The sequence below is a fragment of the Eurosta solidaginis genome, chromosome X (genome assembly GCF_040869045.1).
Source record: "Eurosta solidaginis isolate ZX-2024a chromosome X, ASM4086904v1, whole genome shotgun sequence".
NCBI lineage: Eukaryota > Metazoa > Arthropoda > Insecta > Diptera > Tephritidae > Eurosta > Eurosta solidaginis.
In genome coordinates this window covers 93,496,377-93,524,218 of record NC_090324.1, presented here as the reverse complement: position 1 = coordinate 93,524,218, position 27,842 = coordinate 93,496,377, and the positions used below count along the sequence as shown (strand labels likewise).

The 27,842-nt window shown below is 34.9% G+C and overlaps 1 protein-coding gene across 12 annotated transcripts in view; it reads right to left on the bottom strand.

Moving 5' to 3' along the window:
- The window catches only part of ey (eyeless), a 2,912,801-nt gene that overhangs the window by 2,649,308 nt on the left and 235,651 nt on the right, over window positions 1-27,842 (bottom strand). The window contains exon 1 of one of the 12 annotated variants that reach the window (XM_067758162.1): window positions 24,469-24,558. The exons of the other annotated variants lie outside the window; for them this stretch is intronic. The gene's annotated coding sequence lies outside the window, so the exon portion shown is untranslated. Of the gene's footprint in view, window positions 1-24,468; window positions 24,559-27,842 lie in introns of those variants that run through there. 12 annotated transcript variants of the gene reach the window in all.

Sequence of the window (27,842 nt, the reverse complement as noted above, 5' to 3'; positions counted from 1 at the left end):
CAAGTAAAAATTAAAACCACCGATTTGAAAAATTTCGTTCAAGCGGTTTCCTAAATATGAAAACAAACTTTTTCATAACATATTTTTTCTTCGTTAAAATACGATCTAAATAAATGAAATTTAATTCTTTGAAGTCAAAGTCAAATTTTGTGTTGACCCGTGTAACGTGTGTGAAGTGAGCGCTAATAATTATTTTACTAGCTGACGACCACTGGCTTATATGCACGTATGTATGTAGGGTGGTTGCTTACTTTTCTGTTGGTTGCGTGTGTGAAATATACTTCGTTACCTTATATGGCTTAATGTTGCTGCGTATCATTTATTTACTAGCAGCTCAGTGACGCATCGAAATTGCTAACATTCGCCGCAATATTAAAATAGGGTAAGCTTTGCGAATGGACTAAACCAATATGAAGTTGAAATATCGTCGTAAAATATATCGTCGGCTTAGAATATAAACCTGCTAACCGACATAAACAAGTTTTTACCTTACAGACAGCATGGAAAAGATATGAAGTAAACTCGTAATATAGGTTTTTAGCTTTGTGTGTGGTAAGTATTTCCTGTTACTGTTTCGTCTGGTTGATGCTCTATCAAACAGCAGCGATATGATAATAGAGCTCTATGAGTGCACACTTCCGTTTGCAAAACTTTCCAAGTTTTTTTTCGTTTTTTTTGTGTTTTTTTTTTATAAAAATACAACTAAGAAAATAGATAATGACATTAGATGCTCGTTCAAAGAGCAGAGGAAACGCCATTTCATTCGTTTCGTATTACAAATGCTTGTGGGGCCCATAATAATAATAACATATTATAATTGCTTACAATTGAACAGATATAAATATGTATAAGGAAAAAGTATACTATATATATTAAAACAAAAAATTCAAAATTACAGATGTCAAGGTACTTTCATGAAATGGAAAAAGAAAAAAACTCGATGCTAATGGACACAGGTTCTTATATTATAGGTCTCAAAGGAATTTCAATGCCCTCATGATTGAAACCAAGTAGCCACTGCTTCACTTCCCTCAGAAACGCTGGTAGCCTTCTAATGAGTCGTATTTCAGCAGCTAGTTTGTTATATAGATTACATGATATGATGGTGTAGAAATTACGAAAAAGTGTGGTGCGAAAGCTAGGAACTTTTGTTTAAGATAACGTTTTATTTCTCAAATTGTAAAGGTTGTATATTGGGCTTTGCGTATACCCGCTCTTTATAAAAAAATTTTTTAAAATTTTGAAATAGTATAAGTGCCGCACAGGAAGAATATTTAATTTTTTGAATAGATCCATAGAGTGTGTTAAACGACCAGCTTTACGTATTCTTCGGATTAGACACTTCTGTAGGATTAAAAGCGGATTGATCTTACTAGCGTAGGCACCACCCCAACAACTGACTCCGTATTGTAATTTTGAATGAATTAGTCCATGATACACCAATAACAATATTCTATTTGAACACAGTTTTCTTAAGTTATAGAAAGAACGAGTATCTGATAACATATAAGATTTCATTGCAGAAATATGCGATGACCAGCTTAGATTGTGATCAATTATAACACCCACATATTTGAAATTAGAAGCGACTTCGATCTCAAAACATTTACTGTCACAACTTTTCTCATCAAACTTGACAGTTTTGTTATTTTGAAAACAAGTAGTTGAACACAAACGATGCCGCATACATATAGAACTATGAAAGACAACCTCGTTCTTAGGTATTTCCTTCCCGCAAAGGTTTAAATACATCAACTTGGTTTTGCTGCTTACCACGAGCTTATGCCTTGCGAACCAAGATCGCAAAAGGTAAACATCGTGATTAATATCAGCAAAAAAATTAAATAAATGTTTCGATCCATATGCGATGGCAAGGTCATCAGCAAAGGCTGTTACTTTACCAATAAAAGGCAAAGAGAATATTGAATTAATGTATATTAAAAATAAGATTAGTCCCAGAACCGAACCCTGTGGAACCCATAGGGTTATAGGCCTGGGTTCACTTAGTTTATTTTCAACTTTAACTCTCTAAACTCTATGCTCTAGATATGACGGAAACCAATTAATAATGTTACCACGAAGGGTCTACCACGTTATCCCCAAAATCAAAATCCCCAAAACAAAATCCCCAAATCAAAATCCCCAAAATTAAAATCCCCAAAATCTAAATCCCCAAAATCAAAATCCCCAAACTCATAATCCCCAACACAAAATACCCATTTTGTGTGTGAAATAAATTCAAATTAGGTTTAAAATCGCCGCGACCAAATAAGGCTAATAATCCATACCAACTTTCTGCATAGGCGGCCTTCGGCCGCGCTTATAAAAAATAACCCTGGGCTACGCCATGCCAAGTGCGGGTGTGTGGTATAACCGTGGCTACCGCCACGGTGATGTCCTTCTGCGTAGTACACGCTTCTGTTAGCTTGTTCGAATTAGAGCGACTAGCAGTCCTATATATGGATAAGTAAAAATATGTATTGCCAAAACGTGAATATATAGTTATACATACATAAATATGAATGAAAGAGGAAAGAGATATTGCTATTTTTTACACGGTCATGATGTTTATCATAGCACTGAAATTTTGTGTTTGGGAATTTTGGATTTGGGGATTATGTGTTTGGGTATTTTTTTTTTCTTTGGGGATTTTGTGTTTGGCTATTTTTTTGGGGGGGATTTCGTGGAACTCCCTACCACGAAAACCTGCTTAGCTAAGCTTGCTTATTAGAATACTGTGGCCAACCATATCAAATGCCTTTGTTATGTCTACAAAGAGACTCGCGCAATATTTTTGATCATCAATTGATTTATAAATAAAGGAAGAAAAATCTAGAAGAGCATCTTCAGAAGAAAGCTCGGACATAAAACCATTTACCTTTGTTTAAATACGACAGCACCCTATTTTTCACTGCTTTCTCAAGAATTTTTGAGATTGAAGATAAAACAGATATGGGCCTGTAGTTATTTTTTCATTTTTATTCCCCTTTTTAAAGAGTGGTATAACCGCAGCGCATTTAAGTGAGCAGGAAAAACTCCGGAGGCTATACTTAAATTAAATAAATGTTTTAAAGTAACAACAATGTTAAATGCTATGCTCTTTAACGTTCGATTTGATATGTTGTCATTACCACATTAATTAGAGTTACTTGGAGATTTAATTATATTAATAATTTCTGCGCCTGTAATGGCATCAAAGAAAAAACTGTTACTCGGCGGAAAGAATCCGGTATGTATTGGATTTGTATAGCAGGTGGAGGGCTTAGGATTACTGCTTAATCGGAGGCTTTTCCTACGTTGACAAAGAAATCATTGAGTTCGTTTGCAACTTCCTGAGGCTCCGACACATCTACACCATTCACGTTTAATACGACCGAGTCTTTCATAATTACGGTTTACTATTCTATTTACAGCATCCCATTCGTTTTTGGATTAGCCCTGCGCTATGAAAAAGGTTTTGAAAATATTTATCGCGCCTTGTACGTATTTCTTTGTTTACCCTTTTAGTCAACAGACATGCATGATTTCTGAGCTTAGTATTCGCCGGATGCCAGTTGGTTTTTTTTCGTAACGTGTTTTTCAGCCTGATTTTTTTTAATAGAATTTGAGTGATCCAAATTTTAAGAGTTAAAGTTGATCTTTTAGGAAAAATAGAAATACTTGAATAGTTTATGTGCATCGTAAATGTTTCCATAAAAAAAAATTATATGCTTTGTCTATATTTGACTCATTTAAAACTGTTTCCCATTTTTCAAAGCGAAGTGATTCATTTAAAACATAAAAATTTATTTTCCTAATAACTGATAATATATCGCAATTGGTAATTTGCCTATTTGAGTTTAAATTAGTACGTTGAATTCCGGTCATACAATGGTCCGAAATTCCAAAATCAAGGTTTATACCAGCATGCATATTCTCTTCAATATTACTAAGTCTGCCATAAACATGGTCTATATAGGTCTCTGATTCTGACCTAGTAACCTCATGAATGAAGGAAAATAAAACATGTTCTGCTAGGAGCGCAAGATAGTTGTCTAGCATAGAATTGGTGTTCCTTAAATCAAAATTAAAATCGCCTTATATAACAATATTTGGTGCTTCTTCTCTACTTAAAAAAAGAGAGAATTCCTCATGGAACAATTTAAAAGGTAGTGAGTGAAATCTAAACAGACATACAAAAGTGAAAGGTATATTGCATATTTGCAATGCAATTTTTATTACATCAGCGCTTGATAGACTAAGGCAAGTAACTTCACACTCGTAAAAATCAGGTATAAAAACTCCAACACCACCAGCAGTATACGAGTCATATGTATTTGCAAAAAAATTATAACTAGGAATACCATAGTAATTTATTTCATAAGAAAAAATCCAAATTTCTGAGACGAATATAATATCGGGAAGATTAACAAAGGATTCGAGGTTGCAAACTAAGGAATCGAAATTCTGCCTGAGACTTCTTACATTTTGATGCAAAACTGTAAAGATATTGTCTTTGGATGTTAATATATTAGAGTCATTGAAGACATTAATGACTGGACTGTTATTCATAAGAACTGATCTTATATTCATAATTTCGAACTAAAAATAAAACAATTATTATAATAATAAAAATAAAACTTAATTAAGATTGATAACAGAAAGATCGTAAAACGTTCTTATGATAACAGCTCTATCATTATCGATTTTTTTTTTTTATTAAAAGTTTTGAATTATTTATCCATAGATATTAAAATTTCCTTTCCTTTTTTACCTTACTAGCAGCTATGAACAGATCTGTGTAGTAATTTGTAAAGCTGCTGTTTATGTAAATGTTCTTTTTGCTAGCATCAGAAAATATCGACGTATTAAGCTTATTCCCGGCTGTTCGTTTGGCTTTCATAATTTGTTTCTTGCTTTTCATAGACTTAAACTTAACGCAAACAATACCACTACCTTTATTAGCATTAGTATGTTTCACGCTAATTTTTTCAATGTCATCATCCATTACCTGCACATTTAATGCAACGCTGAACATTTTTTTACGCATTCTTTTGCATTGTCTTTGTTGACATTTGGCACACCTACAATGTCAATGGAATTCTCCAATTGTGCTTGTTCTTTCCAGTTTAATCTACTCTCCAGCTTATCAACTCTTTTTCTCAACTCTGCATTTTCTTCTTTGAGGTTTTGTATGGTACTTAGGCAATCAATGTTGATTTGCTTCAGGTCAAGTATCTCTTTGTACAGAAGTTGGAGAGTTATTTTTCCGTCATTTCCATTATCGCCTGCTGCTGCCTTCTCCGCTGTTTTTTGTTCATGTTGTTGTTGGTCTTTACGAATGTGTGGTGCATTCGTAACGAGTACGTGTTGGCTTGCAGTCTGAGTTGGTGTTGTTGTTGGCTGCAATGATTTTCTTCGCATAGCCGTGCATCTGTCACAACGATATTTTTTGTTACTAGACTTGAAAAATTCAATGTCGGCTGCTTTGATATTGACACATTTGCTATGAAAATAGTTCAAACAGTCAGAACAATCAATTTTGTTTTGATTTTTCCGTTCCACTCTTTCTTTGAATATTTAGCAAAACAATTTGGAAAATTTAAACGATTAACAATTACTAATAATTTAATTAAATTCAATTGATAAGTGAGCGCCCCACGATCACTTGCTTTCACTTTTCTTCCACTTTTTCAGTTATCAGTATACAGCGACTACCCTGATTCCGTGGATACGCATAAATTGAGATTTTAATTTGCATAATAGGGGCAGGCCCGATGAGGGGGGAGGGGGAAACGGGGATTCCCCGAGCCCGGGGTTTCTCAGGGGGCCCACGATTTAGAGGTACTAAGACATTTTTTTAATTCAGGAGAGTCTTTAGTTGTTCCATGTTCAAATTTTAAGCCGAATTTCAAAAGCAACGAATATTGATCATGATTTTTTGCCTGGGCCTTCGAACAGTGAGGAGACAATAAAAACATCAAACCAAAATACATGTTTACATGAATCCGAAATCGTAAAGTTTTCGCGGTGACACTGATGAAGGTTCATCTTCAAAAGGTCTTCCAGCAATACCACCAACTCTGTATCAAAGTCCAGATTATTTAAACGACTTCGATATCCGTACCGTGAATAATGAGTTCTTGTGATCTGAAGAAGTCAACGAAATAATTCGTCGAGGTCAACAAAAGTTTTCTGTTATTTTGAGATGTTCATGACAAGGCATTTCCTACCTAGTTGTTAAACAGAATCTTGCCAAATGGAGAGAATGTGGAGCTTGACTGTTTAGTGTGGAGTGCCAGTAGCAATGCTTTTTATTGCCTACCATGTCACCTTTAAATCGACCTAAAATTTGTTGAACATAAAAAAAAGTAAAAGTGTACTCTTTTAAATCATTTTCTACTTTTTTGTAAGTTATTTCGATATTAAAACTTAATAAAAAATTTTATTTGAATTGTTTCATTTTCAAGAAAAATTAAAACCACAGATTATGAAAAATTTCGTTCTAGCGGTTTCCTAAATATGAAAGCAAACTTTTTCATGCCATATATTTTTTTTCGTCAAATTACGACCTAAATAATTGAAATTTAATGCTTTGAAGTCAAAGTCAAATTTTGTGTTGACCCGTGTAATATGTGTGGAGTGACGCTAATAATTATTTTACTAGCTGACGACCACTGGCTTACATGCACTTATGTATGTATGTGTGGTTGCTAATAATTATTTTATTAGCTGACGACCACTGGCTTACATGCCCGTATGTATGTATGTGTGGTTGCTTACTTTTCTGTTGGTTACGTGTGTGAAATATTCTTTGTTACCTTATATGGCTTAATGTTGCTGTGTATCATGTGTGAAATATTCTTCATTTCCCTACTAGCAGCACAGTGACGCATCGAAATTGCTAACATTTGCCGCAAGATTAAAATAGGGTAATACTGTTTTCACACAGAAACTTAATGATCTCATTTCACCTGCTAATGAAATCGTAAATTTTTTGCTTTCACACAGAAGTAACTGCTCGATTAGTATGAAGGATGAGACAGACAATCATGGCGGAACGATACAAGGTGGGAGCATGGTGACATACCTACAAACAAAAAGAATTCCATGTACTTGTAAATTCGATGGACAAATGTCAAAATCGTACTGCGCCGGTAGTTGATGTATCAAATCAAATAAAAAAGGTTATATCCAGCTGTTCGATGCGGCCACCTTGTATCATTCCGCCATGCAGACAATGACATTTGCTTTGAAAACTAAGAAACGGAAACGGAAGCGGAACGCTGCCAACAGAGTTGCATTGTGCTTTTGACTTCATTAGGCATTCGATTAGCTACTAATGAAATAATAATAGATTCCAATTTTGTAGGGAAGATTGAGCTCAATAAGCGTCTTAATGTAGAAAATTGCCTTTATTATTCAATAAGCCGTCTGTGTGAAATTAGTATAAGCCTTGCGAATGGACTAAACCAATATGAAGTTGAAATATCGTCGGCTTAGAATATAAACCTTCTAACCGACATAAACAAGTTTTTAGCCTACAGACAGCATGGAAAAGATATGAAGTAAACTCGCCATATAGGTTTTTAGCTTTGTGTGTGGTTAGTATTTGCTGTTACTGTTTCGTCGGGTTGATGCTCTATCAAACTGCAGCGATATGATAATAGAGCTCTATGAGTGCACACTTCCTTTTGCAAAACCTCCCAAGTTTTTTTTTTTTTTGTTTTGTTTTTTTTTTTTTTATATAAAAATACAAATAAGCAAATAGATAATGAAATTAGATGTTCATTCAAAGAGCAGAGGAAATGCCATTTCATTCGTTTAGTATTATAAATGCTTGTGGGGCGCATAATAATAAAAAATTATAATTGCTTATAATTGAAAAGATATAAATATGTATAAGGAAAAAGTATAATATGTATATTAAAACAAAAAATTTAAAATTACAGATGTCAAGGTACTTTCATGAAATGGAAAAAGAAAAAAAAATCGATGCTAATGGACACAGGTTCTAAATATTATAGATCTCTAAAGAATTTCAATGCCCCCATGATTGAAACCAAGTAGCCACTGCTTCGCTTCCCTCAGAAACGCTGGTAGCCTTGTAATGAGTCGTATTTCAGCAGGTAGTTTGTTGTATATATTACATGATACGATGGTGTAGAAGTTACGAAAAAGTGTGGTGCGAAAGCTAGGAACTTTTGTTTGAGATAACGTCTTATTTCTCAGATTGTAAAGGTTGTATAGCTTTGCGTATACCCGCTCCTTATAAAAAAATTTTAAAAATTTTAAAATAGTATAAGTGCCGCACAGGAAGAATATTTAATTTTTTGAATAGATCCATACAGTGCGTTAAACGACCAGCTTTACATATTCTTCGGATTAGACACTTCTGTAGGATTAAAATCGGCTGGATCTTACTAGCGTAGGCACCACCCCAACAACTGACGCCGTATTGTAATTTTGAATGGATTAGTCCATGATGCACCAATACCAATATTCTATTGGCACACAGTTTTCTTAAGTTACATAAAGAACGAAGAGCTGATAACATATAAGATTTCATTGCAGAAATATGCGATGACCAACTTAGATTGTGATCGATTACAACACCCAAATATTTGAAATTAGAAGCGACTTCGATCTCAAAACATTTACTGTTACAACTTTTCTCATCAAAACTGACAGTTTTGTTATTTTGAGAACAAGTAATTGAACACAAAGGATGCCGCATACATATAGAGGTATGAAAGACAACCTCGCTCTTAGGTATTTCCTTCGCGCAAAGGTTGAAATAAATCAACTTGGTTTTGCTGCTTACCACGAGCATATGCCTTGCGAACCAAGATCTTAAAAGGTAAACATCGTGATTAATATCAGCAAAAAAATTAAATTCATTTTTCGATCCATATGCGATGACAAGATCACCAGCAAAGGCTGTTACTTTACCAATAAAAGGCAAAGAGAATATTGAATTAATGTATATTAAAAATAAGATTGGTCCCAGAACCAAACCCTGTGGAACCCCTAGGGTTATAGGCCTGGGTTCACTTAGTTTATTTTCAACTTACACTCTCTGAACTCTATGCTCTAGATATGACGTAAACCAATTAATAATGTTTCCACGAAAACCTGCGTAGCTAAGCTTGCTTATTAGAATACTATGGTCAACCAGCACCCTATTTTTCACTGCTTTCTCAAAACTTTTTGAGATTGAAGATAAAAGAGGTATGGGCTTGTAGCTATTTTTGTCATTTTTATTCCCCTTTTTAAAGAGTGGTATAACCGCAGCGCATTTTAAGTGAGCAGGAAAAACTCCGGAGGCTATACTTAAATTAAATAAATGTTTTAAAATATAAACAATGTTAAATGTCATGCTCTTTAACGTTCGATTTGATATGCTGTCATTACCACATGACTTAGAGTTACTTAGAGATTTAATTATATTAATAATTTCTGCGCCTGTAATGGTATCAAAGAAAAAACTGTTACTCGGCGGAAATAATTCGGTATGTATTGGGTTTGTATAGCAGGTGCAGGGCTTAGGATTACTGCTTTAATCGGAGGCTTTTCCTACGTTGACAAAGAAATCATTGAGCGACTAGCAGTCCTATATATGGATAAGTAAAAATATGTATTGCCAAAACGTGAATGTATAGTTATACATACATAAATATGAATGAAAGAGGAAAGAGATATTGCTATTTTTTACACGGTCATGATGTTTATCATGGCACTGAAATTTTGATTTTGGGGATTTTGAATTTGGGGATTATGTGTTTGGGTATTCTTTTTTTCTTTGGGGATTTTGTGTTTGGGTATTTTTTTTTTTTTTTTTGCGAATTTCGTGGCACTCCCTACCTCTGCTTAGCTAAGCTTGCTTATTAGAATACTATGGTCAACCATATCAAATGCCTTTGTTATGTCTACAAAGAGACTCGCACAACATTTTTGATCATGAATTGACATAAATAAAGGAAGAAAAATCTAGAAGAGCATATTCAGTAGAAAGCTCGGACATAAAACCAAATTGCTTAGGGCTAAAAAATTTTACTTTGTTTAAATACGACAGCACCCTATTTTTCACTGCTTTCTCAAGAATTTTTGAGATTGAAAATAAAACAAATGTGGGCCTGTAGTTATTTTTGTCATTTTTATTCCCCTTTTTAAAGAGTGGTATAACCGAATTTTAAGTGAGCAGAAAAACTCCGGAGGCTATACTTAAATTAAATAAATGTTTTAAAATATCAACAATGTTAAATGCTATGCTCTTTAACATTCGATTTGATATGTTGTCATTACCACATGAACTAGAGTTACTTAGAAATTTAATTATATTAATAATTTCTGCGCCTGTAATGGCATCAAAGAAAAAACTGTTACTCGGCGGAAAGAATTCGGTATGTATTGGGTTTGTATAGCAGGTGCAGGGCTTAGGATTACTGCTTAATCGAGGCTTTTCCTACGTTGACAAAGAAATCATTGAGTTCGTTTGCAACTTCCTGAGGCTCCGACACATCTACACCATTCACGTTTAATACGACCGAGTCGCACTTTCTTTTATAATTACGGTTTTTTATTCTATTTACAGCATCCCATTCTTTTTTGGAATTGCCCTGCGCTGTGAAAAAAGGTTTTGAAAATATTTATCGCGCCTTGTACGTATTTCTTTGTTTACCCTTTTAGTCAACAGACGCGCACGATTTCTTAGCTTAGTATTCGCCGGTGATCCAAGGTTTAAGAGTGATGATCCAAGGTTTAAGAGTTAAAGTTGATATTTTAGGAAAAATAGAAATACTTGAGTAGTTTATGTGCATCGTAAGTATTTCCATAAAAAAATTATATGCTTTGTCTACATTTGACTTATTTAAAACTGTTTCCCATTTTTCAAAGCGAAGTGATTCATTTAAAACATAAAAATTTATTTTCCTAATAGCTGATAATATATCGCAATTGGAAATGCGCATATTTGCATTTAAATTAGTAAGTTGAATTCCGGTCATACAATGGTCCGAAATTCCAAAGTTAAGGTTTATACCAGCATTCATATTCTCTTCAATATTACTAAATCTACCATAAACATGGTCTATACAGGTCCCTGATTCTGGCCTAGTAACCTCATGAATGAAGGAAAATAAACTATGTTCTGCTAGGAGCGCAAGATAGTTGTCTAGCACAGAATTGGTGCTCATTAAATCAAAAGTAAAATTGCCTAATATAACAATATTTGGTGCTTTTTCTGTACTTAAAAAAAGAGAGAATTCCTCATTGAACAATTTAAAAGATAGTGAGTGAAATTTATACAGACATACAAAAGTGAAAGGTACATTGCATTTTTGCAATGAAATTTTTATAACATCAGCGCTTGATAGACTAAGGCAAGTAACTTCACACTCGTAAAAATCACGTATAAAAACTCCAACACCACCAGCAGTATACGAGTCATTTGTATTTGCATAAAAATTATAACTAGGAATACCATAGTCATTTCTTTCATAAGAAAAAATCCAAATTTCTGAGACGAATATAATATCGGGAAGATTAACAAAGGATTCGAGGTTGCAAACTAAGGAATCGAAATTCTGCCTGAGACTTCTTACATTTTGATGCAAAACTGTAAATGTATTCTCTTTGAATGTTAATATATTAGAGTCATTGAAGACATTAATGACTGGGCTGTTATTCATAAGAACCGATCTTATATTCATAATTTTGAATTAAAAATAAAACAATTATTATAAAAATAAAAATAAAACTTAATTAAGATTGATAACAGACAGATCATCAAACGTTCTTATGGTAACAGCTCTATCATTATCGTTTTTTTTCATTAAAAGTTTTGAATTATTTATCCATAGATATTTAAATTTCCTTTCCTTTTTTACCTTACTAGCAGCTATGAACAGAGCTCTGTAGGAATTTGTAAAGCTGTTGTTTATGTAAATGTTCTTTTTGCTAGCATCAGGAAATATCGACGTATTAAGCTTATTCCCGGCTGTTCGTTTGGCTTTCATAATTTGTTTCGTGCTTTCCATAGACTTAAACTTAACGCAAACAATACAACTACCTTTATTAGCATTAGTTTAATACAACGCTGAACCCCGGGCCCGGGGTTTCTCAGTGGGCCCGCGGTTTAGAGGTACTAAGAAATTTTTTTTAATTCAGGAGAGTCTTTAGTTGTTCCATGTTCAAATTTTAAACCGAATTTCAAAAGCAACGAATATTGATCATGATTTTTTGCCTGGGCCTTCGAACAGTGAGGAGACAATAAAAACATCAAACAAAAATATATGTTTACATGAATCCGAAATCGTAAAGTTTTCGTGGTGACACTGATGAAGGTTCATCTTCAAAAAGTCTTCCAACAATACCACCAACTCTGTATCAAATTCCAGATTATTTAAACGACTCCGTACCGTGAATAATGATTTTTGGCGATCTGAAGAAGTCTATGAAATAATTCGTCGAGGTGATTTTCATGACGAGGCATTTCCTACCTCGTTGTTAAACAGAATTGTGCCAAATGGAGAGAAAGTGGAGCTTTACTGGTTAATGTGGAGTGCAATGCTTTTTATTGCCTACCATGTCGTTTGTTAAGCACCAATACTTTAAATCGACCTAACATTTGTTGTCCTGGCGGATATTTGAAATTCCAGGTATGGAAGAATCTATACGATAAACTGCCATCAAACGAAAATACTCAGGGTCACACTAAATTGATACACTTATCAGTGAACAGCTAATCACTGAAACTCAAAAGTGGAAAGACATTTTATATAGACTTTTGGACACTATTTTATTTTTAGGTGAAAGAGGCCTAGCTTTCAAAGGCGAAAGTATATATCTTGGTGAACGAAAAAATGGGCATTTTTTGGGCATCTAAGATCTCATAAGCCATTATGATACGACACTTAGATATCATTTGGAGAAACTTAGGATTTTACAACAGCAGCACAAACGTTTACAAGTTCACTATCTTTCCCCAGACATTCATAACGAGTTTATAGAAATTTTTGCAAAGCACGTGAGGGAAACTATATTAGATAAAGGCAAGAAAGCCAAGTATTTTGCTATTATCGTTGATGCTATGCCTGATGCTAGTCACGTTGACTACGTTCACTTTGCGCTAACTTCATTTCGATTCGAAAGTGACAAATTTTACCATTCCAGAAAGGTTTTCGGTTTCGTGAATTGTAACCAAAAAACTGGTCAGAAAATCGCTGATCTAATTTGCCATACTCTAGGTAAACACGAAATCCCATTAAAAGATTGTCGTGCACAAGGGTACACAACGGAGCACTACGTCACATTCTGGACAAAAACTCGAATGCTGATTACTCGCCTTGTGCAACCCACAGTCTCAATTTATGTGGTGTTGATGCTGCAGAATGTTGCACGGCTGCAATTACTTTCTTCGGAGTTGTACAAAAATAGTTTACTATTTTCAGCAGCACTCCACAACAATGGGACATCCTCAAAAAAACTGTACCGATCTCTCTTCATATTCTTTCAGACAAAAGCCAAATTTGACTGCGCAAGCATACGGAGATGTTACCGGCATTCTCAAGTACATCAACAAGTTCCAATGTATCTTACTCTCCTCAATTTGGTTCAAAATACTGACTACCATTAATGAAAGAAACGTGGTCCTCCAAGCTAGAGACGTCCACATAGATGCTTAGCTCCGACATCTAGATGCTTATTAGCTGATTTGAAGTTAATCAGGAACCAATGGGAAACAATTCTAAACAAATGCAAAACAGTTGCTATTCAATTGAACGTCTCGCCAAAGTTTCCGGATATTCGAAAGAGAAAACCCAAAAGACGTTCTGAAGATAATTTAAATGAGATGATTACGGATGATTCAGAGTTTGATTTTAAAAGCAATACATTCCTGGTGATCGTTGATTCGGTAATCACTGGCATTACTGAACGATTTACAGCTATGGGAAATTTCAACGAGACGTTTTCGTTTTTGTGGCAATTTGAAGACATGGATGAAACTTACGGTTCGGGCGAGCGCAGAAAAATTTGTCGAAAAATACAAGTCGGACATTTCTCAAAGCTTAGAATGCGAAATAATTCATTTGAAACATATCTACGAAGCAAATTTTGATAAAGGTCTGTCACCATTGGAATTGCTAAATGCCATCTACATATGTTCAAAATATGCATACAATTTTCCCCAACATTTGTGTTGCTTTACATATCTTTTGCACTATACCTGTCCCTGTAGCTAGTACAGAACGTTCCTTCAGCGTCCTTTCAAGAATCAAAAACTTTAATAGATCGTATTCATCTCAAGAGCGAGTTTCAGGACTTGCCACGCTTTGTGTTGAATCCGTTTTAGCTAGACAGTTATATTTTGATATTATTATACTCTTTGATATCCGAACCTTCTATATTGAATAATTAAAATTTATAATCATCATTAAATTTATCAAAAATGTATTAAAATGTTACCAAATAACTAGAAAAGATTATTTGAAACAATATGTGGCTGATGAAAGAGAATCTTATTTCTACGTTACAATAAAATAGTATAAATAGTAAATATTCTGTGTTAATTTTATTTTCACCTCTTAAGGCTTGGTTTGCTCGAAAGCGGTGCCGCTATATAGCGGCCGTTACATAGCGGTAGAGTACGTTGTCCAAAATATTGCAATGTAAAAGTAATTATGTGGAAACTAAGAAGACGGTGAAGTTCACCGTAACGTAATATAGCGGCCGGGCATAAAACAACCCTGCCGTCATGACGGTAGAAACTCGTTCATCACCGTTTTTTCCCGCCGCTATTGTTAAAGCGGTGAATATTTTGTTAAATATTTCAAATTATCTATAAAATAAACAACATTTTTGAATTGAAATTTTTTCTTGTGAGTTTATTAAAAGAAAAACAAGTAAGGACGGGACTATCTTCGGCCGTGCCGAAGACTTCATACCTTTCATGAATGGGGCTGAACAATAATCTTATCCCGTTCGTAATCTCCAAATAATCGGATGTATAAGATAAGAAATATAAAGTGAACAGATGTACATACCTAAACAATTTTTAAGATAAATATAAAATAAACAAGTAAGGAAGGCTAAGTTCGGGTGTAACCGAACATTACATACTCAGCTGAGAGCTATGGAGACAAAATAAGGGAAACTCACCATGTAGAAAAATGAAACTAGGGTAACCCTGGAATGTGTTTGTATGACATGTGTATCAAATGGAAGGTACCAAAGAGTATTTTAAGAGGGAGTAGGCCATAGTTCTATGGGTGGACGCCATTTAGGGACATCGCCATAAAGGTGGGAGAATTTGTTTGTACGATATTGGTATGAAATGAAGGGTGTTAATGAGTATTTTAAAAGGTCGTGGGCTTAGTTCTATAGGTGGACGCCTTTTCGAGATATCGCCATAAAGGTGGACCAGGGGTGACTCTAGAATTTGTTTGTACGATATGGGTATAAAATGAAAGGTGTTAATGAGTATTTTAAAAGGGAGTGGGCCTTAGTTCTTTAGGTGGACGCCTTTTCGGGATATCGTTATAAAAGTGGACCAGGGTTTCTCTAGAATGCGTTTGTACAATATGGGTATCAAACCAAAGGTGATAATGAGTATTTGAAAAGGGAGTGGGCCTTAGTTCTATAGGTGGACGCCTTTTCGAGATATCGCCATAAAGGTGGACCAGGGGCGACTCTAGAATTTGTTTGTACTATATGGGTATCAAATGAAAGATGTTAATGGGTATTTTAAAAGGGCGTGGGCCTTAGTTCTATAGGTGGACGCCTTTTCGAGATATCGCCATAAAGGTGGACCAGGGGTGACTCTAGAATTTGTTTGTACGATATGGGTATCAAATAAAAGGTGTTAATGAATATTTTAAAAGGAAGTGGGCCTTAGTTCTATAGGTGGACGCCTCTTCGAGATATCGCCATAAAGGTGGACCAAGGGAGACTCTAGAATTTGTTTGTACGATATGGGTACAAATGAAAGGTGTTAATAAGTATTTTAAAAGGGAGTAGGCCTTAGTTCTATAGGTGGACGCCTTTTCGAGGTATCGCCATAAAGGTGGACCAGGGGTGACTCTAGAATGTGTTTGTACGATATGGGTATCAAATTGAAGTTATCAACGAGGGTTTTAAAAGGGAGTGGCCCTTAGTTGTATATGTGAAGGCGTTTCGAGATATTGACCAAAATGTGAACGAGGGTGACCCAGAACATCATCTGTCGGGTACCGCTAATTTATATATATATGTAATACCACAAATAATATTCCTGCCAAGATTCCAAGGGCTTTTGATTTCGCCCTGCAGAACTTTTTCATTTTCTTCTACTTAATATGGTAGGTGTCACACCCATTTTGCAAAGTTTTTTTCTAAAGTTATATTTTGCGTCAATAAACTAATCCAATTACCATGGTTCATCCCTTTTTATAAGCTTTTACTTACTTTCACTTTTGTTGTCTGTAATGGAATCTTGCAAGTTAAATTTGATACACTTCCCGGTGTCCGATTGAGCTGAAATTTTGCACACATGTATAACTCCGATGACAATGCAATATTACTTTGTTAGAATTCGATAAATTAATCGATAACACAGTTATCGGTAAAGATTTGTATTTACTTTGGCATAACAGCCTAAGTCCCATACAAACACGCCGGTACCTATCCGTGGATTGTGATATTTGGACGTGGTGAATCACGTGTCACGCGTGGTGAATCTCATCGCTTGCGAAAAGCGGAGACACAACCCTCTGTTGTACTTCTGTGTATAACCAACATAGCTGAATTTTTAAGGCTGTTTAACCCTGTAATCTTTTCTGTAATTTATTTTGCTTTTGGAAAAATTACCTATTTGAAAAAAGCTGGCTGAAAAATATTGGCATAACAGCTTAAGTTAAATCAAGAATGGAAAATCTTTGGAAAATTTGAGCAGATGTGGCAATTTCGCGCGTCCGTTGAACGAAACATTGACAATCTGCTGATCATCGCTAAGAAATTAGCGACATTCCATCAACTAAGCAGCACTTTAGCAATACTACTGTTATTATTTGGCCGCTCAAACACACAAATATTAATTGTGCATTAAATCTTAAATATACAAATACACCATAATAATTTACACGGCCAAAGCCATAATAATTCACACGGGTCATCAATTCTTTCTCTGATTCAAAATCTGAACTACCAGCGCTACCGTCAACAGCTCAGTGTCATCACTGCCAAACTCGTGCCTGACACACAAAAGTCGTTTCACTCAATAGCGCAAGTAAAATGTACTACGCACTCACTACTAAGAAGCGTCAAAAATTCGCTTGGAGTAATTTCGTCAATGAGCTACCATTGAGCTGGCACCGCATTGGCGCTGGCGCCATGCAATTTACATCACTAAATTTGCGCGAATGCCCAGGCTCATGACTTCAATACTTATATTTACAATGCTTTAAACTTTAAATACACCTCTGAAGTTGCTGCGCATAAAATGTGTACTAATAAATTCCAATACGCATTATACGCAGATGTAACTGATATATGTGTTTTTGTTTCACCCCCTATACTTATATTTAAAGCTTTTATAAGAACAAGCTTCTATTACTTGTTAATAAAACGAACTAAAAAGTAAAAAATAAAATTAAAGAAAAAAAAACTTTTTTAAAAATAAGCTTTTATTATTTTGGTTAATAAAATTTACTAAAAAGTAAACAATAAATTGACTCTAAAGAAATATAACACTTTATAAGTTCATTGTAAGCTTAAACGATAATTAGGCTTTTTCGTCTGCGACAAAAAAATTCTATATTGTACATAATTATATATTTTTAACATTAAAACTTTACACCTAAATTATTAAATCTTACAGTTTATATCACAGTCCTAATTGTTCTAATAAAAGCGTGTTACATTGCGATAGCAAGAAAAGGAGATCCTAAATGTTCTTAATTATACCATCAAAATTTAACACGTTTTTTATTAGAACAATTAGGACTGTGATATAAACTGTAAGATTTAATAATTTGGGTGTAAAGTTTTAATGTTAAAAATATATAATTATGTACAATATAGAATTTTTTTGTCGCAGACGAAAAAGCCTAATTATCGTTTAAGCTTACAATGAACTTATAAAGTGTTATATTTCTTTAGAGTCAATTTATTGTTTACTTTTTAGTTAATTTTATTAACCAAAATAATAAAAGCTTATTTTTAAAAAAGTTTTTTTTTCTTTAATTTTATTTCGTATAGAATTATGGCATTTTTTTTCATTTTTCGTAACTTTCGATATCGAAAAAGTGGGCGTGGTCATAGTCGGATTTCGGCCATTTTTTACACCAATACAAAGTGAGTTCAGATAATTACGTGAACTGAGTTTAGTAAAAATATTTCGATTTTTGCTCACGTTATCGTGTTAACGGCCGAGCGGAAGGACAGACGGTCTGCTGTGTATAAAAACTGGGCGTGGCTTCAACCAATTTCGCCCTTTTTCACAGAAAACAGTTACCGTCCTAGAATCTAAGCCCCCACCAAATTTCACAAGGGTTGGTAAATTTTTGTTCGACTTATGGCATTAAAAGTATCCTAGACAAATTAAATGAAAAAGGGCGGAACCCCGCCCATTTTGAAATTTTCTTTTATTTTTGTATTTTATTGCATAATATCATTACTGGATTCGAATTTTGACATAATTTACTTATATACTGTAAAGATATTAAATTCTTTGTTAAAATTTGACTTTGCTCATTTTTATTCAGCATACATATAGTAATAGGAGTAGCGTTCCTGCGAAATTTCATCATGATATCTTCAACGACTGCCAAATTACAGCTTTCAAAACTTTTAAATTACCTTCTTTTAAAAGTGGGCGGTGCCACGCCCATTGCCCAAAATTTTACTAATTTTCTATTCTATGTCATAAGTTAAACTCACCTACCAAGTTTCATCGCTTTATCCGTCTTTGGTAATGAATCATCGCACTTTTTCGGTTTTTCGAAATTTTCGATATCGAAAAAGTGGGCGTGGTTATAGTCCGATATCGTTTATTTTAAATAGCGATCTGAGATGAGTGCCCAGGAATATACATACCAAATTTCATCAAGATACCTCAAAATTTACTCAATTTATCGTGTTAACGGACAGACGGGTGGACGGACGGACGGACAGACGGACGGACAGACGGACGGACAGACGGACGGGCGGACGGACATGGCTCAATCAATTTTTTTTTCGATACTGATGATTTTGATATATGGAAGTCTATATCTATCTCGATTCCTTTATACCTGTACAACCAACCGTTATCCAATCAAAGTTAATATACTCTGTGAGCTCTACTCATTTTAGTATAAAAATGGCAAAAAAACCCTTATCTGAACGATCGGTTGTATGGGATACATATTATATATAGCTTCGATAGAAATGATTTTTACAGGAAATCTTCTATTAACAATTTTTGTTGTCTGGAAATCTTCTATGATATATTAGAATAAATATCATCAAGTTTCACGTTTTTATATTGGAAATTAAGGGAGAAATGGCCAAAAATCTTTCTGATCTGAACGATCGGTTGTATGGGATAGGTATATACTATATACATATAGCTCCGATCAAAGTTATTTTTTCAGGAAATCTTATATGATATATTAGAATAAATATCACCAAGTTTAACGTTTTTATATTGGAAATTAAGGGAGAAATGGCTAAAAATCTTTCTATCTGAACGATCGGTTGTATGGGATATATATGATATATAGCTCCGATCAAAGTGATTTTTTCAGAAAATCTTCCATGATATATTAAAATATATATCACCGAGTTTCACGTTTATACTTTCTAAATTAAGGGATATATATGATATATAGGGAGAAATGGCCAAAAATCTTTCTATCTGAACGATCGGTTGTTTGGGATATAACTATATATAGCACATCATCTTAGTTTAATTCTCGCCGTCGCCGAATCAGAATATCACTGGCCATATTTGGTTGAAATTTATTCCATAGATTACCAGAATCAGTTACTTGACAAAACGCTGCTATGATGACAAATAGATATCTTAATGATGTAGCTGAACTACAAACAGCTGCTTCTGATAATGTGTTTTCCCAGTGAGAATCGTCTTCCAAGAGCACCATAGCTTTTCATGCTGCTTGATAAGTATTGTAAACAACACCTTGTACAGTTCTTATGTGTGCAAAGGATGTCGGGTCTTTTACGATATGCAGTAACATTCTCAAATAAAAGTATTCGTTGTCGTTGGGATGAATCACGTAGACTCTGCCAAGGGCATCGGTTTTTTTTACTCCGGGGAGACCATCAACCGCAGTACCTACCTTGTTATCGCCGTTGAAAAGTTTTAGATCTCTGGTTCCATGTATAAAAACTTGGAACCCTGTCATATGTTAGTGTTTTCGCGAAATCATCTTGAGCACATAACTTGAAGAATGCTGTCAATGTTGTATCCCGCGGGTTATTAACAACATCTTGTATATTGTTCTCACTGAAATATACTCTTTGTCCATTTTCTAAATGAACTGCAAGGTGGACAATTGTGGGAGCCCGGTCGTGCACTTCGAATGATAAAATCCTTCATACAGCTTCAGAGCTGCAGATGTAACGTCCAGACTGATATTTTTCCACTTCATTTGGTGATTGTATGCTGAAAGTGGCTTACACGTGGCCTTTATTAATGTACTTAGTAACATATTGGATTGAATTTATTGAACTGCACAACTCTACGTTGATGTGGGCATCAAAAATTTTCAAAAGGAGCGGATTATAGGGAACGATCCATCGGATATCAATATCATGGTTTCGGACGATAGCATTTTGCCCACCCTGTTCTGGCGATCGTCGACGATATTTGGGATATCCGTCATCGCTAGTACTTGTTTGAGTTTGGAATAACTTCGGAAATCCTTTGAATCTCGCATACATGGAGAATTCGGGTTTAAACTTCCGCAAGGGCCGTGTACCATATTTTTCTTTACGATTTTGTACAGGATATGATCTTCATCTTTATCCGGTAATTCAGCTGAAATAACCCTGTCAATTTGGTTTGGTCTAATTTTGTTCACTAACCACACCAGCAGGTGTATATGTGGCAAGCCACGTTTCTGCCTTTTTATTGTGTACATATGACAGCGCGGCGGACCGAATATATGAGACTTGATAATGAGGTGCAGGAGTTTCTGTACTTTTAAATGGAAGACTCTGTTAACTGTATCGTATCTGTCTTGTGGAGTTAAATTGGTGTTAATATATTCTTTGATTTCCGGCCAATTCGGGTTACATGTTGCAGTTATAAATAAATCAGGTTTGCCGTAATTTTTTACGTAAGTCATGTCGTCTTGCGATATTTCGTTTAAATATCGAGGTCCACCTGTGAATGATGAAGGTAGTATAACCAACTGCGCAATGCCGTTGCGGTGTTCATTCGCCTGTAAAGCATCCTGAAGATGAACGTAATTTTCGGCTCTCAATTTACTTTGATTATTACGGATGTAGGCCAATCTCTCAGATCAATTTTCGCATATTGATCTACCAAGTATTGGTTTGTTAACATTCCATATCTAAGCAAAGTGTTGAAATTGTTATGTATTGTCATTATACTGTAGCAATAGTAGTTCATACATGACACTGTTTTACGCAGAGGTATACCACCGATTGGGTCAACTTGAGAAGCATTAATGGCATAACCATTTTCTCCACGACATAGCATCAAAGGATATTTTAGCTGTCATTTAGAATCAAAAGATAATCAACAATCATAAAAAACAAAAGATACCTATTATATTCAGCCCTTTTTTTAACGCGTTGAATAATATTTTGAAAGAGTATGTTCTCAAAGTTTTTCAATGTGACAAACGTTTGAAGCCGCAATAGATTTAATTACCTGCGACTGTAATTATAGGACACGATGAAAGTTCCTTCGCTTTTTTATACACTTTTTTAATAGAACTAAACGCAAAAAAATGATTTTATTTTTTAAGAAATGCGAGCGCAAACAGATGTGAAGCCAGCTGTTTTCCAAAGCCAACTAAACTAAACTTTGTGATTATTTTAATCATATGCTGTAAAGGGCCATATAGATCTATATTAAATCAACAATGTACTTAGGGTATTTAGGCTGTGTGCGAATTTAACTAAATTGCTACCTAAGGCTGGGTTTTAGGTACCTAAACTAATATTCCACTGGAACTTTAGGTAAAAAGCTGTCAGAACTGTGCGAGTTGGTTTGACATTCTAAATTGTTTTTTATGCTCAAATATAATACAAATAACACCAAAAACTTTTATTGTATTTGCAATGTGCAGAAATATATGCTTCAAATAGACATGGGAGGGATCCACGCTAGGAATTCCCAAGACAGCAAAACGTGGAAATTTTTCGCCTCCAACTTATAGGGCCTTTTTAGCCGAGAGTCGCGGTGCACATCTTGAGGTATGTCTTCCTCTATCTAAGTAGGAATAGGATGTGGGTAACATAAGGCACGCCACTGATTACACATTTTTGGTCAATGAGTGACGACGTCAGACAAATTTGTACAGATTTTATTCACAACAGCCACCATCATTGTTGGGAAATTTCCTGCCACTACAACTTTCTTGTTTTCTATCTAGAGGTTATTTACCCGTCATGGATCGTAGTCCTCCCTAATCTATGCATGCATAAATATTGCAAACGGGTAAAATGTAAAATTTTCTTATCATTTTCATAGCATAAAAAATAATTTAGATTGTTGCACAGTCCTGACAGCTTTTTACCTAAATTATTGCATTGCTGGAAAGTTCCAGTTTAATATTAGTTTAGGTACCTAAAATTTAGACGAACTCGCACCCAGCCTTAATTGGATAAGGGTTTATGCTGTATTGGTTAAAATCGCTTCGAAAATTACCCATTATTTGTCGTAGAAAGTAAATGACAAAAAAAATGTTATTGTGGGATGTCCGTAAGAGATAGACATATACCATCGCGGTGTTTTCTGTAGACCTTTTCAATGTGTACAATACTCAGTACATTATTTTGATAAACCTCGTAAGGTTCAGTTTACGTTTGCAATGTAAGCGGAAAAATGTAAATATTTACGACATCACATTACAAACCTCAAAAATAACAGTATTTCTCCACAATTTAATGGATGTTATTATACCTTCCTCCTCAATCACTCTATCTATTAAAAAAAAAACCGCATTAAAATCCATTGCGTAATTTTAAGAGTTTAAGCATTCAAAGGGACATAGGCACAGAAAACGCGCCTTTGTTTTATACTATGTAGTGATGATAAAATAAATTATTAGCACAGCTTAAACAACTTACCTAGAAATTTTAATAAGAAAATTCGTGAAAACTAACTGTTCTCTCTAAAATAACTCCTTTAGGGCTGCCATACAAAACACTAAAAATGGATACTCATTTAATTTGTCTTACGATAAGCATACAAATTAGCATAAAAAATATATTGAAGAATTAAATCTCGTTAGTGCACAAATATTATCATATACATGCAAAAATACCAAAAAATAAAATAAGGAAATGTTCAATATTTGTAGCGAAAGCGTATTTTTCAAGAGATTTATGCATTCTTAACCATTTATGTTGCATTCACTTGGCATATATATGTATATACATACACATGTCAAGCTGATATGACATGAAAATACATATGTACATACATCCATACATATAAATGTACTCTCGAAGTTAAAGTAAGCAACGAATGCTATGTATGCAAGTATGTGACGCATCAAGTCTCACTCAAACCAATTTTCGCGCACAGTTGACAGCGAACAACCACACATACTGCATTTTTTGGTAAAAATATTCTTTTTGTTTAAACAATTTTGCTGATATAAGAAAGGAATGAAGTATTTTTTTTGACGCAGAACGAAGTTAAATATTTCAAAGTTTTACTGGAAAGTAGAATTTTTTAGATCCATCCATCCCTTTATGAGTTATAGCTCTGTAAACAAAAATTTTATGATTTTTTACTACTTTTTTAAGACATCACATTAGAATCTTCAAAAATAACAGTATTTCTCCACAATTTAATGGATGTTATTTTACACATAAACCTTCCTCTTCAATCACTCGATCTATTAAAAAAAACCGCATCAAAATCCGTTGCGTAGCTTTAAAGGTTTAAGCAGTCAAGGGGACATAGGGACAGAAGAGCGACTTTGTTTTATAATGTGTATTGATGATATATGCCTTATTCTTCTTGGTAATTTGGTTTTTTATAGGAAGAAAACGTATGAAGGATTTAAAATTCAAGCCTTTAATCTAAACACAGTAGATCAGACATAAACGACGTTTCTAATGTGTTCAAAATAACGCACAATACCCATAAGCTGCACCAATTTTTATAAGAAAATGAGTTAAAGCCATATAGAGAGCAACGAATAATATACGATAAGACCTGCTCCAGTGTGGGGGAAAATGCTGGAGATAGTTTTTTATAGATTTGCCTGAGGGAACTAGAAAAACCTTTGTGACTTCACTTACTTTAGCTCAAGTTCGTGTTGAAGGTCAGCTTATTGTTGCAGTTGCTTCTTGAGGCATTGTTGTTACTCTTCTACAAGGAGGGAGATCTTTTCATTCCACCTTTGTGCTGCCACTTAATTTTTCGCCACAACTTCGGTGTGCGTTCTCGATTAAAAAAAAGTATCCCACGGTTAATGTCCTTCAGAAACAAACAAACAAACAGAAAAACACCTAACTTAGAATAGCTATAATATAGTAAAATTAAACTAAATTATATAAATAACAGATGGTCGGTCTGAGTGTTTGAAGTACCGGAAAAATATTCTTTTAATATTTTTATACTCAGCTGAGCAGATCTCAGATAGTATATTAATTTTTTTCGCATAACGGTGACCCGTAACGGCATAAACTAATCGAGATAGATATAGACTTCTACGTGAACACGCGAACACGATAACTTGAGTAAATTTTTAGGTATCTTAATGAAATTTGGTATGTAAGCTCCGCGAAATCGGACTATAACCACTTCCACTTTTTCGATATCGAAAATTTCGTAAAACCGAAAAAGTGCGATGATTCATTACCAAAGACGGATAAAGCGATGAAACTTGGTACATGGGTTGGCCTTATGACGCAGAATAGTAAAATTTTGGGGAATGGAAGTGACACCGCCGACTTTTAAAAGAAGGTAATTTAAAAGTTTTGCAAGCTGTAATTTGGCATTCGTTGAAGATATCATGATGAAATTTGGCAGGAACGTTACTCTTATTACTATATATAAAAATTAGCAAAATCGGAATACTATGGTATTCGATATCGAAAATTTGGAAAAATTGAAAAAATGCTGTAATTCTATACAAAATACGAAAAAAGGGATGAAACATGGTGATTGGATTGGTTTTTTGACGCAAATTATAACTTTAGAAAAAACTTTGTAAAATGGGTGTGACATATTAAGTAGAAGAAAATTAAAAAGTTCTGCAGTGCGAAATCAAAAGCCGTTGGAATCATGGCGGGAATACTGTTCGTGGTATTACATATATAAATAAATTAGCGGTACACAACAGATGATGTTCTGGGTCCCCCCGGTCCACATTATGGTCGATATATCGAAAACGCCTCCACATATACAACTAAGTGTCACTCCCTTTTAAAACCCTCATTAATACCTTTAATTTGATACACATATCGTACAAACACATTCTAGAGTCACCCCCTGGTCCACCTTTATGGCGATATCTCGAACTAAGGCCCACTCCCCTTTAAAATACTCTTTAATACTTTTCATTTGATACCCATGTCATACAAACACATTCCAGGGTTACCCTAGGTTAATTTTCCTACATGGGGATTTTCCCTTATTTGACAAAGGATAGAGGAAAATCGTTCCAAAAAACGTCACCCTTGGGTCTACAACTTCGGACTCTTATCTGACTCATAATTAAGAGCGCTTCGAAAATATTTCAGGGGTGATTTAAAAAAAAAAAACAAGTAAGGACGGGACTGTCTTCGGCTGTGCACAAGACTTCATACGTTTCATGAATGGGGCTGAACAATAATCTTATCCCCTTCGCAATCTCCAAATACTCGGATGTATAAGATAAGAAATATATAGTAAACAGATGTACATACCTAAACGATTTTTAAGATAAATATAAAATAAACAAGTAAGGAAGGCTAAGTTCGGGTGTAACCGAACATTACATACTCAGTTGAGAGCTATGGAGGCAAAATAAGGGAAAATCACCTCGTAGTAAAATGAACCGAGGGTAACCCTGGAATGTGTTTGTATGACATGTGTATCAAATGGAAGGTATTAAAGAGTATTTTAAGAGGGAGTAGGCCATAGTTCTATAGATGGACGCCATTTAGGGATATCGCCATAACGGTGGACCAGGGGTGACTCTAGAATATGTTTGTACGATATGGATATCATATGAAAGGTGTTAATGAGTATTTTAAAAGGGAGTGCGCCTTAGTTCTATGGGTGGATGCCTTTTCGAGATATCGCCATAAACGTGGACCAGGGGTGACTCTAGAATGCGTTTGTACAATATGGGTATCAAACGAAAGGTGTTAATGAGTATTTTTAAAGGAAGTGGGCCTTAGTTCTATGGGTGGACGCCTTTTCGAGATATCGCCATAAATGTGGACCAGGGGTGACTCTAGAATTTGTTTGTACGATATGGGTATCAAATGAAAGGTGTTAATGAGTATTATAAAAGGGAGTGGGTCTTAGTTCTATAGGTGGAGGCCTTTTCGATATATCGCCATAAAGGTGGACCAGGGGTGACTCTAGAATTTGTTTGTACGATACGGGTATCAAATGAAAGGTGTTAATGAATATTTTAAAAGGGTGTGGGCCTTAGTTCTATAGGTGGACGCCTTTTCGAGATATCGCCATAAAGGTGGACCAGGGGTGACTCTAGAATTTGTTTTTACGATATGGGTATCAAATGAAAAGTGTTAACGAGTATTTTAAAAGGGAGTGGGCCTTAGTTCTATAGGTTGACGCCTTTTCGGAATATCGTTATAAAGGTGGACCAGGGTTGACTCTAGAATGCTTTTGTACAATATGGGTATCAAACGAAAGGTGTTAATAAGTATTTTAAAAAGGAATGGGCCTTAGTTCTATGGGTGGACGCCTTTTCGGGATATCGCCATAAACGTGGACCAGGGGTGACTATAGAATGCGTTTGTACAATATGGGTATAAAGTGAAAGGTGTTAATGAGTATTTTAAAAGGGCGTGGCGTTAGTTCTATAGGTGGACGCCTTTTGGAGATATTGCCATAAAGGTGGACCAGGGGTGACTCTATAATGCTTTTGTACAATATGGGTATCAAACGAAAGGTGTTAATAAGCATTTTAAAAGGGAATGGGCGTTAGTTCTTTGGGTGGACACCTTTTCGGGATATCAACATAAACGTGGACCAGGGGTGACTCTAGAATGTGTTTGTACAATATGGATATCTAATAAAAAGTGTTAATGAGTATTTCAAAAGGGAGTGGGCCTTGGTTCTATAGGTGGACGCCTTTTCGAGATATCGCCATAAAGGTGGAGCACGGGTGACTCTAGAATTTTTTTGTACGATGTGGGTATCAAATGAAAGGTGTTAATGAGTATTTTAAAAGGTAGTGGGCCTTAAATCTATAAGTGGACGCCTTTTCGAGATATCGCCATAAACGTGGACCAGGGGTGACTCTAGAATGCGATTGTACAATATGCGTATCAAACGAAAGGTGTTGATGAATATTTTAAAACGGAGTGCGCCTTAGTTCTATGGGTGGACGCCTTTTCGAGATATCGCCATAAAGGTGGACCAGAGGTGACTCTAGAATCTTTTGTAGGATATGGGTATCAAATGAAAGGTGTTAATGAGTATTTTAAAAGGG